Source organism: Pan troglodytes, chromosome 15, assembly GCF_028858775.2.
Source record: "Pan troglodytes isolate AG18354 chromosome 15, NHGRI_mPanTro3-v2.0_pri, whole genome shotgun sequence".
NCBI lineage: Eukaryota > Metazoa > Chordata > Mammalia > Primates > Hominidae > Pan > Pan troglodytes.
Window position 1 is genome coordinate 69,477,813 of NC_072413.2, and position 15,088 is coordinate 69,492,900.

The window sequence follows — 15,088 nt, forward strand, 5'->3', positions numbered from 1 at the left end:
AAAACTCCCTCATGCTACCCCTTTATAGTCACCTCTTTGCCTACCTATAATCTCTGGCAACCACTGATCTGCCATCCATTCCTGTAGTTTTTTCTTTTAAAGAATGTCACTTAACTTAATAAATTGGGATGTTATATAAGTGGAGCCATACAGTATATAATCTTCCAAGACTAGCTGCTTTCACTAAGCTTGCCTTTGAGATTCATCCAAGCTGTTGCATGTATCAGTAGTTCCTTTTTATTTCAGGATATTCCATTGTGTGGATATACCAATTTGCTTATACAATCACCTGTTGAAGGACACTTGAGTTGTTGCTGGTTTTGAGTGATTGTGAATAGAGCTGCTATAAACATTTGTGTCCAGATTTTTCTGTTAATGTAAGCTTTCATTTCTCTAGGATAGATGCCCAGGTGCATGATTTCTGAGTCATAGGGTAAGTGCTTTATGAGAAACTGCCAAACCACTTTCACGAGTGACTGTATCATTTTTCGTTCTCACCAGCAATGTTGGAGAGTTCTCATTTCCCATTCTTGCCACTACATGGTATTGCCAGCATTTTAAATTTTGGCCATTTTAATAGGTGTGAGTGGGATCTTCTTATGACTTTAATTTGCATCTCCCTAATGGCTAATGGTGGTTTCAGACATCTTTCATGTATTTGCCATCTTTGTACCTCTTTGGTGGAGTGTCCTCTTTAAGCTTTAAATTTGCTATGTTAACCTTTTCTGAGAAATCTTATTTTAGGTACACTTAAAAATACAATCTTTTCTTGATAACAAAGTCATTGTATGAACTGTAATTTTCATATGGGTTTGAAATTACAGGGAAGCTAGCAATGACTATTGAGTGGTGTAAGGCTGCTTATGTCTCTTTCAGGCATTCCTTTTCTGCTGTTAGCATGCCTGATTCTGGCAGTGCTTCCCCTTCCATTCGGTTTTTGGTTTACTGCTTCTATGAAATGATCATGAATAAGGCTATAAGAATCATGTTTGAAAAAAATAGTGAAGTGCTTCTCAGTAAATTCCCCAAGAGCTCTTCTCTAAGGAAAGTACATAAACTCTGTAACATCTGTTTTAGTGCTCCTCCAAACTGGGGGCCCTGAAATTCATCTGAGGAGTCTGTGAGTGTGAATCTGTGTGTGCAGTGAGCATTGTCTATGAGCTGAATAAACAGTATTCCGTGCAGTACATATTCTACTATTTTCAGAATTATATGGATGCTGTTGAACAATCTTGAGTTTGGGTAGTTTTTGTTTTTTCTTTATGTAATTTGCCTACCAACTCTTTTGCAGCTTTTTCTAGTCCGTGATGTGGTGAGTAGAATTTTTCAGATGGAGCTTTCTTGATAAGTGAGGTATTACTGTTTGTGACTAGTCAGGACAGGATGAAGTAGGCTTTTTGTTTGTGCTGTTTAACCATAGGTTATCAAATGTTCTTTACAAGGCTTATATTAATTTATTAATTTTTGATGATGTAGTATTGCATACTTTTGCTGAAAAGCATTTTGGGAAAATTAGGATACTTCAGATTCTTCAAATGATAGGGTTTATATGATTTGTCATTAACACTAATCTAACAAGTGACAAGAAAAAGTATATTCCTCCAGTTGTTATTGCATAAAAGAAACATTTAAATCATGGTTTGCAGGGTTGATTCTTTCCCACATTCATCAAGTCATTTTGATGCTTTTATTATAAATAAAACTTGATTAGTAGATTGTTAGTTTAATCAAAGATTATAAAAATAGAAAAGGAGGTGGCACGTGCCTGTAGCTACCTGGTAGGGTGAGGTGGGAGGATCACCTGAGCCTGCGGAGGTTGAGGCTGTAGTGGGCTATGATCGTGTCACTGCATTCCAGCCTGGATGACACAGTGAGACCCTGTCTCAAAAATATGTATATATCTATACAGAGAGAGAAAAGGAAACTCTTCCTATGTATGTAATTTATATAAGCACAACATCTGCTTGCGTATTGTTGACCAGATTTTTTCTCAAGTTTTTAAAGTACTTTGCTGCTTTGCATGCCTCATCCTGTCAAGCAAGTTCTTGTTTAAGGAATATGTAATTGTATCATAATATGGTAATTTGTTATGCAAATATCATATCTTAAATTATCAATCTAACAGCTTTATTTTCCTCAGTTATTTTTGGTTCTCATTTCAGGATGTGAAATAGGATAGCAATAGAAATTAGCAAAAGGAAAAAAAAGGTGATTGATGTGCTAAATAATCATTGCCCTAATTTTAGTTATGAGATATTCAGGGGTGTAATTTGTTTTGGGGGGCTTTTTTGATTTGTTTTGTATCACATTACTTAGATTCTCAGTTTCTTCATGATATTAAAGCAAAACCTGTCTTTAAGAGCCACTGTGCAAAATTGTTTGAATGAGAATAGAAATTTAAAATCGTTTAATTGAGAAGGAGGTCATTGATATGTGTCCCACCAGAAACCAGAGATTCAGTTCCTAACCATTTTTCACTAAAATAAGCCCTAAGGTTCTTTTTTATTGAACAATTATACCAAATTTGTTAGAAATTAAAATCTTTGCATAAACTTCTTTAAAATATCTATTATAAACATGCTAATATTGGTTGAATTAGTCTAAACATTCCTTTTTTTGACATTTGGACGTAGTGTTTGAGTGTCATTGAGATTAACTAGATAAAGGAAGACATTGATAAGTTGAACATTAAAATTAAGAATTTCTCTTCAACAAAATAAAAATTAAGAGCAAAAAGGCAAGTTACAGAGTGGGAGGAAATATTTGCAGCACATACATCCAACAGAGCACTCATAACCACAATACATAAAGAGCTACAAATCAATAAAAGCGTGACACTCCCTCCCTCTTGCCTTCCCCCAGCCAAAGATCTAAGACTTGAAGAAGCAATTCACAAAAGAAGATGCTCATTTGGACAATAAAATAAGCCTCTTAAAAGGCCCTCAAAATCATATGGTGGAAGCGCAAATTAAAGCCACAGTTGTATTATTATATTCTTACCAGTAGAACAAATGAAAAAGATAACCCCAAGTGTAGAGCAATTGGACAGCTCTGCTCGTGGAATTATAAATTGCAACTTATACACCCTGCTAGCGGGAGTAAAATTGCTAGAACTTTTGACCCAGCAGTTCCACTACCAGGTGTACAGATACAATGGAAACACACACATCTGTGCCCCAAAGAATATGCCAAAAGTGTTTATAGCAGCATTATTTGTGCTTGCATCAAACTAGAATAGAACAAAATGTTCATCAAAAGTTAGAAGGGGGCAGGGTGCAGTGGCTCACTCCTGTAATCCCAGCACTTTGGGAGGCCAAGGCGGGCAGGTCACCTGAGATCGGGAGTTTGACACCAGCCTGACCAACATGGAGAAACCCCATCTCTACTAAAAATACAAAATTATCTGGGCATGGTGGCGCATGCCTATAATCTCAGCTACTCAGGAGGCTGAGGTAGCAGAATTGCTTAAACCCGGGAGGCAGAGGTTGCGGTGACCTGAGATCGTGCCATTGCACTCCATCCTGGGCAACAAGAGCGAAACTCCGCCTCCAAAAACAAAACAAAACAAAAACATTAAAAGGTGCCGAGTGCAGCGGCTCAGGCCTGTAATCCCAGTACTTTGGGAGGCCAAGGCAAGAGGATTGCTTCAGCTCAGGAGTTTGAACCAGCCTGGGGAACATAGTTAGACGTCATCTCTATAAAAAATTTTAAAAATTAGCTGGGTGCAGTGGTGTGCACCTGTGGTCCCAGCTACTTGGGGGGCTGAGGTGGGAGGATCACTTGAGCCCAGGAGTCGAGGCTACAGTGAGCCATGTTGAAGCCACTGCACTCCAGCCTGGGTGACAGAGCGAGACCCTGTCTCAAAAATAAATAAATAAATAAAAATAAATATATATGAAGAAAAAAGATAAATGGTGAAATCCTCTGTAGTATTTTGCTTTCCATAGCAACAAAGATGAAGTTCACAATGTGAAACAAAAGAAGACATAAGAAAGTGTACATATTCTCTGACCCCATTTAAATAAATTGCTTTTCCCATGTTGTAAAGTGACCATACAAAAACAGGCAGAACTAATCTGTGGTGCTGGAAGTCATAATGGTTGTTAGCACTGGAGGTTACTGAGGACTTATGAGGGTGGCTTCTGAGGTGTTGGTAATGTTCTCTTTCCTGATCGAGTAGTAGTTACAGTGGTCGGTTCAGTTTCTGAAAGTTCTAAAAGATGTACATGTAGAATTTGTACCTTTCAGTTTTTATAAAAGCTTCATTAAAAAATTAATTGAAGTCTGGGCACAGTGGCCTCATGCCTGTAATCCCAGCACATTGGCAGGCCATGGTGGGAGGATTGCTTGATTTCCAGGAGTTTGAGACCAGCCTGGGTCTCAAACCATGGCGAAACCCCGTCTCTACAAAATAAATAAATAAATAAATAATACAAAAATTAGCTGAGCCTGTTGGCATGTGCCTGTAGTCCCAACTGTTCGGGAGGCCGCGGTGGGAGGGCCACTTGAACCCGGGAAGTAGAGGCTGCAGTGAACTGCCAGTACACTCTACCCTGGGCGACATAGTAAGACCCTGTTTCCAAAAAAAAAAAAAAAAAATCTTCATTGAACATAGCTTTTTTTTTTTTTTTCCTTCTGTGTGTCATATTGTAGCCTGGTATGCTAACAAGTAATTAGAATTCTTCAGTATTAGCCATGATTGTTCTTAAAAACCATTTTACCTTCATGGACTGATGCTTTTATTTGGCTATTTTGGTTTTACTATCATGAGAGCCTTTGAGATACTTGAAAAAAAAAAAATATATATATATATATATATATATTTGAGACAGAGTCTCGCTGTGTTGCCAGGCTAGAGTGTAACCTCCGCCTCCAGGGTTTAAGTGATTCTCATGCCTCAGCCTCCCAAGTAGCTGAGACTACAGGCACATGCTACCACGCCTGGCAATTTTGTGTGTGTGTGTGTGTGTGTGTGTGTGTGTGTGTTTTTAGTAGAGACAGGGTCTCACTATGTTGGCCAGGCTTGTTTCAAACTCCTGGCCTCAAGTGATCCACCCGGCTCAACCTCCCAAAGTGCTGGGATTACAGGCATGAGCCACCATGCCCAGCCTAGAATCTTGAGTATTTTAAAAGCCCAGAAACAAAAATTTTTGGCTATTAGGGTAGAGTATATTAAATATGAAAACTTGTCAACATTTAAAACATGTTGCAGATAACTAAAATAAAATACTCTTATTCCTAGTGACCCATTTAATCCAGAGAGACTATTTTTCACCTACATTAGTGCAAATGTAGTTATGGTTTAATATACTTCTCAGTTTTATCATCCTTGTGTTCTCATAAGACTCCTCTAACACCGTGTTCTGCCACATGTTAATGAAGTTCTTTATGTTTCTTTCCCTGTTATACTCTGATTTTCTTAAGGATAGGAGCTGCTTTTTAAATTTCTCCTAGCATAGTGCATTGCTTATATTAAATAATCAGAAAATATTATCTCCATATTTTATAAAAGACTTAGTAATAAAATTCCAGAAGTTTTGAATTCTTATGCATGTCCCCCCTTGCTGTAGGACAGTTAGTTGCAATTCTTGTATGATGTAACATGAAATTTTGTAGTCATCATGTCCCTGACCTCTATTGAAAAAATGTGCTTGATATATTTTAGCATGATGAAGTTTGTATGTCTGAGTTTAGCTTCAAATGGTGTAGATAGTATTATTTAAAAATGGGAAGATCTGGAGTTCTTATATCTAATAGTATAGCTCATTTTATCCTAAGAACAATGCATGTGAAAGTAAATTACAAAGTTATACAACTAGAAGGTCATGATGGAATTTTCTGGCATGTTACCTGTTTTTGTTTTGATGCTGAACCCATGTGTATATTCAGTCACTTTTAAATGTTCTCTGAGTAAACTGCTGTCCTCAATAAGCTGATTATGCTGAAGAAACATTTGAAGATGCTGATTTCATTGACTTGATCATCCTTTATATTTCCAACAGTATAGGCAGAAGTAGTAGAATACATTTATTGGTTGGCAAATTCAGTTTCCTTATTTGTAAAACATTTAAAAATTTGTAGTGCATCCAGTTCAGAGTGGCTAATTGTGATTATGGTAATTGCCAAAGGTGCTTGACGCTGTAAATGTTTCACATATTTTTCTTTAATGTTTCTAGACAACCCATTTGTTGAGATTAAAACACCAAAAAATCGTCACTGAAATTGTTAATATGTATGTATATATTTATTTACTTTTGTAAACTATGTTGGAATAATTTTATATTTACAGAAAAGTTGCAAATGTGTTAATATGTATTAAATTGCCCTGAGTGATAGTTACTTATCTAGTATTTCTCTTAAAAGTTTAATATTTTTATTTTTTTTGAGACAGGGTCTCGGTCTTGTCACCCAGACTAGAGTGCAGTGGTACAATATTGGCTCACTGCAACCTCTGCCTCCTGGGTTCAAGCGATTCTTGTGCCTCAGCCTCCCAAGTAGCTGGGATTACAGGTGTGTGCCACCAGGTGTGGCTACTTTTCTGTATTTTTTGTAGAGACAGGGTTTTACCATGTTGTCCAGGCTGGTCTCAAACTCCTGGCCTCAAGTGATCTATCTGCCTTGGCCTCCCAAAGTGCTGGGATTACAGGTATGAGCCATCGCGCCCAGTCCTAAAAGTTTAATATTTTTAATAAAAATATTCTTGTCTCTGATCTTTGTTCAATAAAAAAAATTTTTAAGTTTTTGTGTTTAAATGAAAGTATGCTGTTTTCATTATCCTTTTTCCTTAAATGTCATTTTTCCTGTGCTGTAACATGACCGTTACTCACATGGAGTGCTGTGAAATGTGTATATGTAAGATTTATGTTCTGCATTTATGAGCATGAATAAACGTTACTGAATCAGGACCGTGGGGATCATTTAGTTATAGAATCAGAAATCTGGTGAAATGTTCACAGTTTCCTATTTTTATAAAACAGAGTAGTTTAAAACTGCATATGCCAGCTTTCCTCTCTCTATTCTCTACCTCCTTTTCTGTTGTAGTTATATAGTAACACGTGAGGGCAGTTGGTAAGGACCAAAAGATACCATATTTTTAAAAATAAAAGATACCTTCTATTGTAAGGCACACCATTATCTTATGTATTATTAAGGAAAAAAATGCTCTGTGAGGAATTGAGTTGAATCTGGGAAAATTTTTAAAAAAGAAAAAAATGCAGCCTTCTAAACTATGGCACATTGCTAAGATGCCAGGAAATATAAGATGCGTACTGATTTCAGTGATGTTGAAGTGAAGAAAAATGTGAATTTTAGATCCATTCCAAACATTCCTTGCTCTAACAAAATCATTTTATTTGGGGTTTAACTTGGGACTTCTGCCTTTTTTAGAAGTCAGTAGAGAATCATTCATTTGAACTCTGGCTTGCTTTTTGCTAAAATGCTGTTGGAGACGTGTTCTAATCAGTATGTCTGATTTTAAGAAGATATGAAAATTTTTAATGAAGGATCACTTTTGTAGACAAATTTGAGTGCTTTTTGGGAGCAATGAAAAGCCATGTTGTGCTTCATGTAACCTGAGTTCTTGTGTTATGTGGCCTCCAAGAGCCATTTTGTAGTTTTCATTCTCCTTTGCATTTTCATTGTTTCTCTTTACTGACCATTCACTTTCCTTAATATTTTGTAGTTTAAAAAACTTTTCTCAACCTTGATTCTTTTCCAAACTATCACCGTTCTTTCATTCTTTGCCCAGGTGATCAACAATTTATTTCCCCGCATTGCCTGGGTCACTCACAGATACTTCCCCACCTCATTTATTTAATAAGCAGTTCTCTGTGTAAGATCTGTGTCTCTACCATTTTGCTGAAGTGCCTCTCTCTTAGGTCCTTAGTAGCTTTCTAAGTTTCTAAAGCTGGTGACCTCTTTTTATTTCATTTGTGAAAACTTACCGTTACTGCTGTCTAACATTGGGATCTCACAGCTCTCTCTTTCCTCTTTTTTTTTTTTTTTAGCACTGTCGCTATAGTTTTTTGTCTCTGTGCCAATCTTGTTATCCCATGATGCCTAGATTTTGTTTCATCTACTTTATTATTAAAATAATATTGAAAAATAAAATGCTCCATAAATGTATCACTCCAATATAATACTTATTTGAACTTTGAGTTTTTCCATCTTTGTCTTGGCCTAGCTTTTCATTCTTTACCTAGTGTACTTTTAATCTTGGTAGGTATATTACAAGTTGAACATCTCTAATCCCAAAATTGGAAATTTGAAGTGCTTTAAAATTTAAAACTTTTTGAGCACCAACATGATGCCGCACGTGGAAATTTCCACACCTGACCTGATGTGACAGTTTGCACTTCATTGATGTTTCGGTGTACACAAACTTTGTTTTGTGCACAAAATTATTGAAAATATTGTATGAAATTACCTTCAGGCTATGTGTATAAGGTGTATATGAAACATAAATGAATTTTCATGTTTAAACTTGGGTCCCATCCTTAAGATATCTCATTATGGATATGCAAATATTCCCCCCTCCCCCCCGAAAAAATCCCCACGAAAACGTAAATTCTGAAATGCTTCTAGTCCCAAGCATTTTGGATAAGGGATACTCATCCTGTATTCTATTTTCCACCTTAACATGGTATCAGTTATTTTTCCAGGTTTGCACACATTGTCCCATTATTGTCACATGAAAGAACAAAAAATTATAGGTTATAGTTTTGTTGCACCATAATTTTCTATATATGTCTATTGTTGGATAATTGACTTGTTTCCAGATTATTTGTGTTTTGCTTCAGAAACATTGTAGTAGAATGTATATTTGTTCCTATAACCTTTTGCTTGTGTTGTATTATTTACATAAGATCCTTTTCTGGGAGTGCCATTAATTACTTGTCCAAGCAAATACATATATATATATTTTTGGAGACAGAGTTTTGCTCTTTTTGCCTAGGATGGAGTGCAGTGGCGTGATCTCGGCTCACTGTGACCTCTGCCTCACAAGTTCAAGTGATTCTCGTGCCTCAGCCTCCCAAGTAGCTGGGATTACGGGGGCGTGCCACCACACCTGGCTAATTTTTGTACTTTTAGTAGAGACGGGGTTTCACCATGTTGGCCAGGCAGGTCTCGAACTCTTGACCTCAGGCGATCCACCCGCCTCGACCTCCCAAAGTGCTGGGATTACAGGTGTGAGCCACCGTGCTGGGCCAAATGTACAAAATATTATTTTGCTAATTTAGTAGTTGTACAATGATGGTACTTCATTTTTGCTTTAATGTTTATTTTTTTGATTGTTAATCAGGGTATTTTTACATGTTTAATGTGGAATTTATATTTCTCCATGAATTCTTTCCATATTATTATCTCACATTTATCTATTTTGTAATCTTTTTTTTTTTTTCCTTTTTTTTCTTCTTTGACACAGGGTCTCGTCTTGTTGCCCAGGGTGGTCTGGAACTCCTGGGCTCAAGCGTTCCACCCACCTCTGCCTCCCACAGTGCTGGGATTACAGGCGTGAGCTACCTTGCCTGGCCTGTTTTGTAGTCTAATGCAAAAGCCATAGCAGAGGTACCTATTTTATATTGTAGAATTTCTAAATTATGTTCTTTTTAAGCCAAATGTGCAGAGATATTACGCTTATTCACAGTCTGATGGCTTTTGCAGTGTAATGCCTTAAATTCTTGCCTTCTAGGTTAAATGGGCCTTTTTGCTCTCCTCATGACATAAAAATTTAGAGGAAAACTTGGTAACTTTTTCACTTTATTAACTGACCATTTTTGTTAATATGACAGCACAACGTACTCTCATAGAGTGCAGCAGTTGGAGGGAAATTTTGTTGTTGATTTGTGCCTAATTTTTTTTTCCCGCCTGTTTGTTTCATTTGAAAGTGTTTTTAACATGTAAGATAAATTTTGTCATATGATAATTCTGGTCAATGAAAAAGGTCTTCCAAGACCTTGATACAGCATTTACATTGACAGTAATTAAGACACTCCTCTTTCTGTGTTAACCTTAATCAATTGATGTGTAGTTCAGTTTCGTGGGTAGTTTAGACTTGAATTTGGTTGTTAAGTAGATTACTTTACAGTGGACCATGATCTCTTTCTATGGCTGGAGTGTCACAACTGAATGAATTTTTGCTGTAATCTGTGCACCATCAATTTAACTCATTTTGAAATCTGTCTTGACCATCTTACTCCTTGTACTTCCTTTCCCTTACTGTTACTTACTTACCTTTCAGTTTCTCATACTGACTTGAATTATGGTTATTTCCTAAAGTTCCTTCATTATTGCCATTTCCTTTTAATATATTCTTTTTTTGTGAACTCAGTCTTCTTTCATTTTAACATATGTCAAGCTCCCCTAAAGCTGTAACTCTAGCCCTGTCAGCCTTCTCTTACCAGCCAGAGGTCTGTGTTTTCAACTCCTCTCTTGACTCCATCATTTTGCAGCAGACTCACAAACTTAAGTGCCCGCAGGGGCTGGCAAACAATGGCAATGAGTAAAAGCAGGCCTTGGGATAAGAGAAAATATTTTTCTACTGTAAGAAAAAAAGAGGGCAAGTGGGACGATAGAGGGTAACCGGCATAAGCTCAAGGTGAGGAAGACAGTCTTGGGGACTGTGGAGAGGAGGAGAATGCCTGTTTCATGCTGGCCATTTGGCTCCAGCCACCATTGCTGTTTGGGAATGTGGCCTCAAAGCTATCAGATCTACCAGTTTTTCAAGAGAAGCTGTTAATCTGTATTTTCATTTTAAATACATGATTTTAAAAAATGGAATTGAATTTCTGTAAAACACTCCATGGGTCAAGGAGAATATGCTCATGGACAAAGTTCTATATACAGGCTCTTAATTTGTAATCTCCTCCAGTAAAGGTGGCACTTTAAGTTTGGTATGTTACTAACTATCCCTCCCCATTTTTCTCTTGTTTCTTTGTTCATATAATAGACCATCCATTCAGCTTCTTAACACCTCCTCACCTCATTACTTCTTTATTTGGAAAAGGGATCTGGGTCATGGGAAAGGCTTTTTCTAATTTAAAGGAAGTTTGTACATGTTTATAAGTCGAAGAGAAGCCAAAGAAGTGATTTTGGAAAGAGAGAAGATATTAGAACATGGTATGTCCACTGGGGATGGCATCCAGGGTAGAGAAGCCAGCCACAGACTTCCAGGAGCTGATGCTGATTCACCTTGCATACTTTTATTTCCGAACAAATATGTTTTAACCAAAAAGTTTTCTTTTTTCTTTTTATGCATATCATGTTTCCTTGAATTTCTTGAGGGAATTTATTATACTTTAAAAAACATAGTCTTTGTTTTTTGTATGAATTTTTTTTACGTATTCTTGAGTTCAGTACTCCTTTTCATGTTGCTGATTTTCATGGGATGAGTAGCGATTGTCATAGATTTATTTGTAGTAAGTGGTAGAACTAAAAAGTTGAATTCAGCTTTGCTGTAAAGACTTTTATTCACCTGGTGGTGCATGTAGACTGTTATTACAGAAGCCATGGTGAGTGTACCCTGTTGGGTAGTGTAGATTTTCCCATAAGATGTGTGAGTTTTAATTCCCTGGCTCACCATCCAAGGCCTGCTGCTTCTCCCAGAATCGGCTGACATGGTTAGTTATTCCTGGATTCTGCTAGGAAAATTTATTTGAAGGTCCGTCCTCTTACTTGTAACGAGTTACAGTTCTCTTGGCCCTATGGGGTTTGTCCTCATGCTGTTTCCATATGCTTTCTGTTTCTCAGAATTTTTCACTGGTCTGGTCTGCTGATATCATCTGTATTGGGATTTCCTGTACTTCATGAATTTGTGTTTTTATTTTCTTATTAAGTTGAGATAGGATGGAAAAAAGGTAAATTTTTAGGTTGTATTTAAAAACAAAATCTTTCAACAAATTTGAACATCTAATTGGTTTCTATTAGTTATTCATGAACTGGGAAGCATACGTCTACAAATTTGGAGCTCCATTGTGCATGGCAGAACAATTGTTTTTTTGTAAGGTAGCGTGAGCAATATCAAGGAAACAAGCTGGGCACGGTGGCTCACGCCTATAATCCCAGCGCTTTGGGAGGCTGAGGCCAGTGGATTGCTTGAGGTCAGGAGTTCTAGACCAGCCTGGCCAACATAGTGAAACCCTGTCTCTACTAATAATACAAAAAATTAGCTGGGTGTGGTGGCAGGTGCCTGTAATCCCAGCTACTAGGGAGGCTGAGGCAGGAGAATTGCTTGAACCCGGGAGGCGGAGGTTGCAGTGAGCTGAGATCACGCCATTGCACTCCAGCCTGGGCAACAAGAGTGAAACTCCATCTCAAAAAAAAAAAAAAAAAAAGAAAGAAAAAAGAAAGAAAGCTCAAGCAAACAGTACAATATAAAAGAGCAGATTTGTTAACATCAGATTATTTCAGGTTACTTTTCTTGTAAGGGTTAAAGCAGAAGAGACAGGAACTTCCGTATCATGCCAGTTCAGGTTGACTGGGCTCTTCTGGATTGGTTTCTGTGAATCTCCTGGGTTTTTTTGGAAACACTGGCCTGTTTGGGATTTATCTGTTAATAAAGTTTCAACTTGACACAAGTGCCCCCACTTTGATCTGGCCTGCTGGAGCCTAATGCAGAAGCTCAGTTCAAAACAGTGGCCTCCTGTAAATTTTATTTAACAGTTCTTGGCAACTTTGAACCAAAAATCTTTTCTTTTTATACAGCTTGCTTTTTTGTTTCTGCTCATGCTAGTTCCCCTTAATCCCCCCACCTTTTTTTTGTGTGTGTGAGATGGAGTTTCACTCTTGTTGCCCAGGTTGGAGTGCAGTGGCACGATCTTGGCTCACGGCAACCTCTGCCTCCCAGGTTCAAGCAATTCTCCTGCTTCAGCCTCCCAAATAGCTGGAATTACAGGTGCCCACCACCACGCCCAGCTAATTTTTTGTATTTTTAGTAGAGACGGGGTTTCATTATGTTGGCTGGGCTGGTCTCCAACTCATGACCTCAGGTGATCCACCCAGGTCGGCCTCCCAAAATGCTGGGATTACAGGTGCGAGCCACCACGCCTGGCCTAATCCCCTTTCTTTATATACAAATCTCAAACATAATATACCATTTACTTTTAATATGTCTGTGACATTGCTCATAAGATTATCTGGGATAGAATGTTTTTGCCCTATTGTTTTGCCTGGGAATTATTGCCAGGGGTGCATATAGCTCAGTAACTCAAATCAGGGCCCAGTACCACTTCATAGCTGTGTCACCTTTGTGAATTGTGTATTTAGCTCCTCCATCCCTCCTGAGAATTACGGATAATAATAGTATGTGCCAGTTAATGTTGGTATGAACCAATCGATGAGACAGTCAAAGTAAAACATCTGGGACATAGTCCTGAAACATTATTAGCTTAAAATGGTTGGGTGAATAAGTACGGGCCTTGACAGCTCAGCTCAGGTGTGGCATTCCATTTCACTTTGCCTGATTTTCTTCCAGCCCTCCTCCCCTTTCCCCAGATCCCACATCAGAACTAATGTTACCCTGTCTTTCCCTGAAATGTTTTTCATACAGAGAGTTTAGTATACTTACCATTGATCTACTTTTCTTTTAGTTAGTTGGGGATTATTTCAGTCATTATGTATGATCTTTCAGTAAACAAGGGATGCCTTTGTTCCCCAGGTGAATTGAATTAAAGTGCCTTTTTCCTTGTATGACTTCAAATTTAAAAACCTTTAAAACTCACAGTGTTTCCCATGTTGCCTAGTGTGACATAAGAAGTATATGTTTAGTCTCTGACCTGGGTTCCTGGCACAGATCTAAAACTTCTAAAACTTCTTGACTGATAGGGTATGACAGGAGCATTTTCAGCCCCCCTCCCCCGCCTTTCCTTTTGAGACAGGGTCTCACTGTTGCCCAGGCTGTAGTAGAGTGGTGTGAACACAGCTCACTGCTGCCTCTACCTTCTGGACTCAAGCAATTCTCCCACCTCAGCCTCCCTAGTAGCTGAGACTACAGGCGTGGGCCACCATGCCAGGCTAAATTTTTTATTTTTTTTTGCAGAGTTGGGGTCTCACTTTGTTGCCCAGGCTGATCTTGAACTCCTGGGCTCAAGCAATGTGCCCACTTTTACATCCCAAAGTGTTGGGATTGCAGGCATGAGCCATTGCTCCTGGCAGGAGCATCTTTTGTTACAGTATTTGGTCTTAGTCCTTGGTTCCTGACACAAGAGCTTCGAAGACCCTTGACCTCTCAGGAGTGATAAGAGTGTCTTTTTGTATATTAATACGATGACTAGTGGTTGAAAACCCCTGAACCGCTTTGGAATGGGGACTGGTTTCCTGGGTAATCAGTCATGTGAGTAGAGGTTTGGAACTTTTCATCCCATCCCATTAGCTCCATGGAGGAAAGATGGGCCGGAGGTTTAGAGAGTTTTCCAGAAAACTCTTCAAAAGGACAGCCTCAGAGAGCTCCCGGGTTGGTGAACACATGTAGGTGCTGTGCCCCGAGAGGGCTTGCCTCCTCCCTTACCCCACGATATGCATCTTCCATTTGGCTGTTCCTCACTTATATCTTTGTAAAAAACTGGCGAACAGAAGTACCTGTTTTCTAGAATTTTGTGAGTCCTTCTAGGAAATTCTCAAACTCAAGGAGGGGGTCATGGGAAACTCCCTTCCCACCTCCCATGCAATTTATTTTCTGTAGGTAAGAAATACCTGAGGCCTGGACTTGATGGTTAGCGTCTGAATTAGGAACAGCCTTGTGGGATCTAAGCTATGAGGACTAAACTCTGACCTTTTTGTCTCTTGCCCAAATTCCTACAGGGGTCTGGGAAGTCACTCTCTCTAAATCATAAAATCTCATCAACTGGGTTTTACTTAACCAGCCTGACTGGCATAACATCACATGACAGATAAAGGAGGAAATGGAAATATTTTACATTAAAATAAGTTCTTTCACGAGGTCAGGAGATCGAGACCATCCTGGCTAACATGGTGAAACCCCGTCTCTACTAAAAATACAAAAATTAGCTGAGCATGGTGCCACGTCCCTATAGTCCCAGCTACTCGAGAGGTTGAGGCAGGAGAATTGCTTGAACCCAGGAGGCGGAGGTTA

The 15,088-nt window shown here is 38.4% G+C and overlaps 1 protein-coding gene across 46 annotated transcripts in view; it reads left to right on the top strand.

The window, feature by feature from the left end:
* SIPA1L1 (signal induced proliferation associated 1 like 1) overlaps positions 1-15,088 on the top strand; it is a 417,177-nt gene that overhangs the window by 174,056 nt on the left and 228,033 nt on the right. The window lies entirely within an intron of this gene.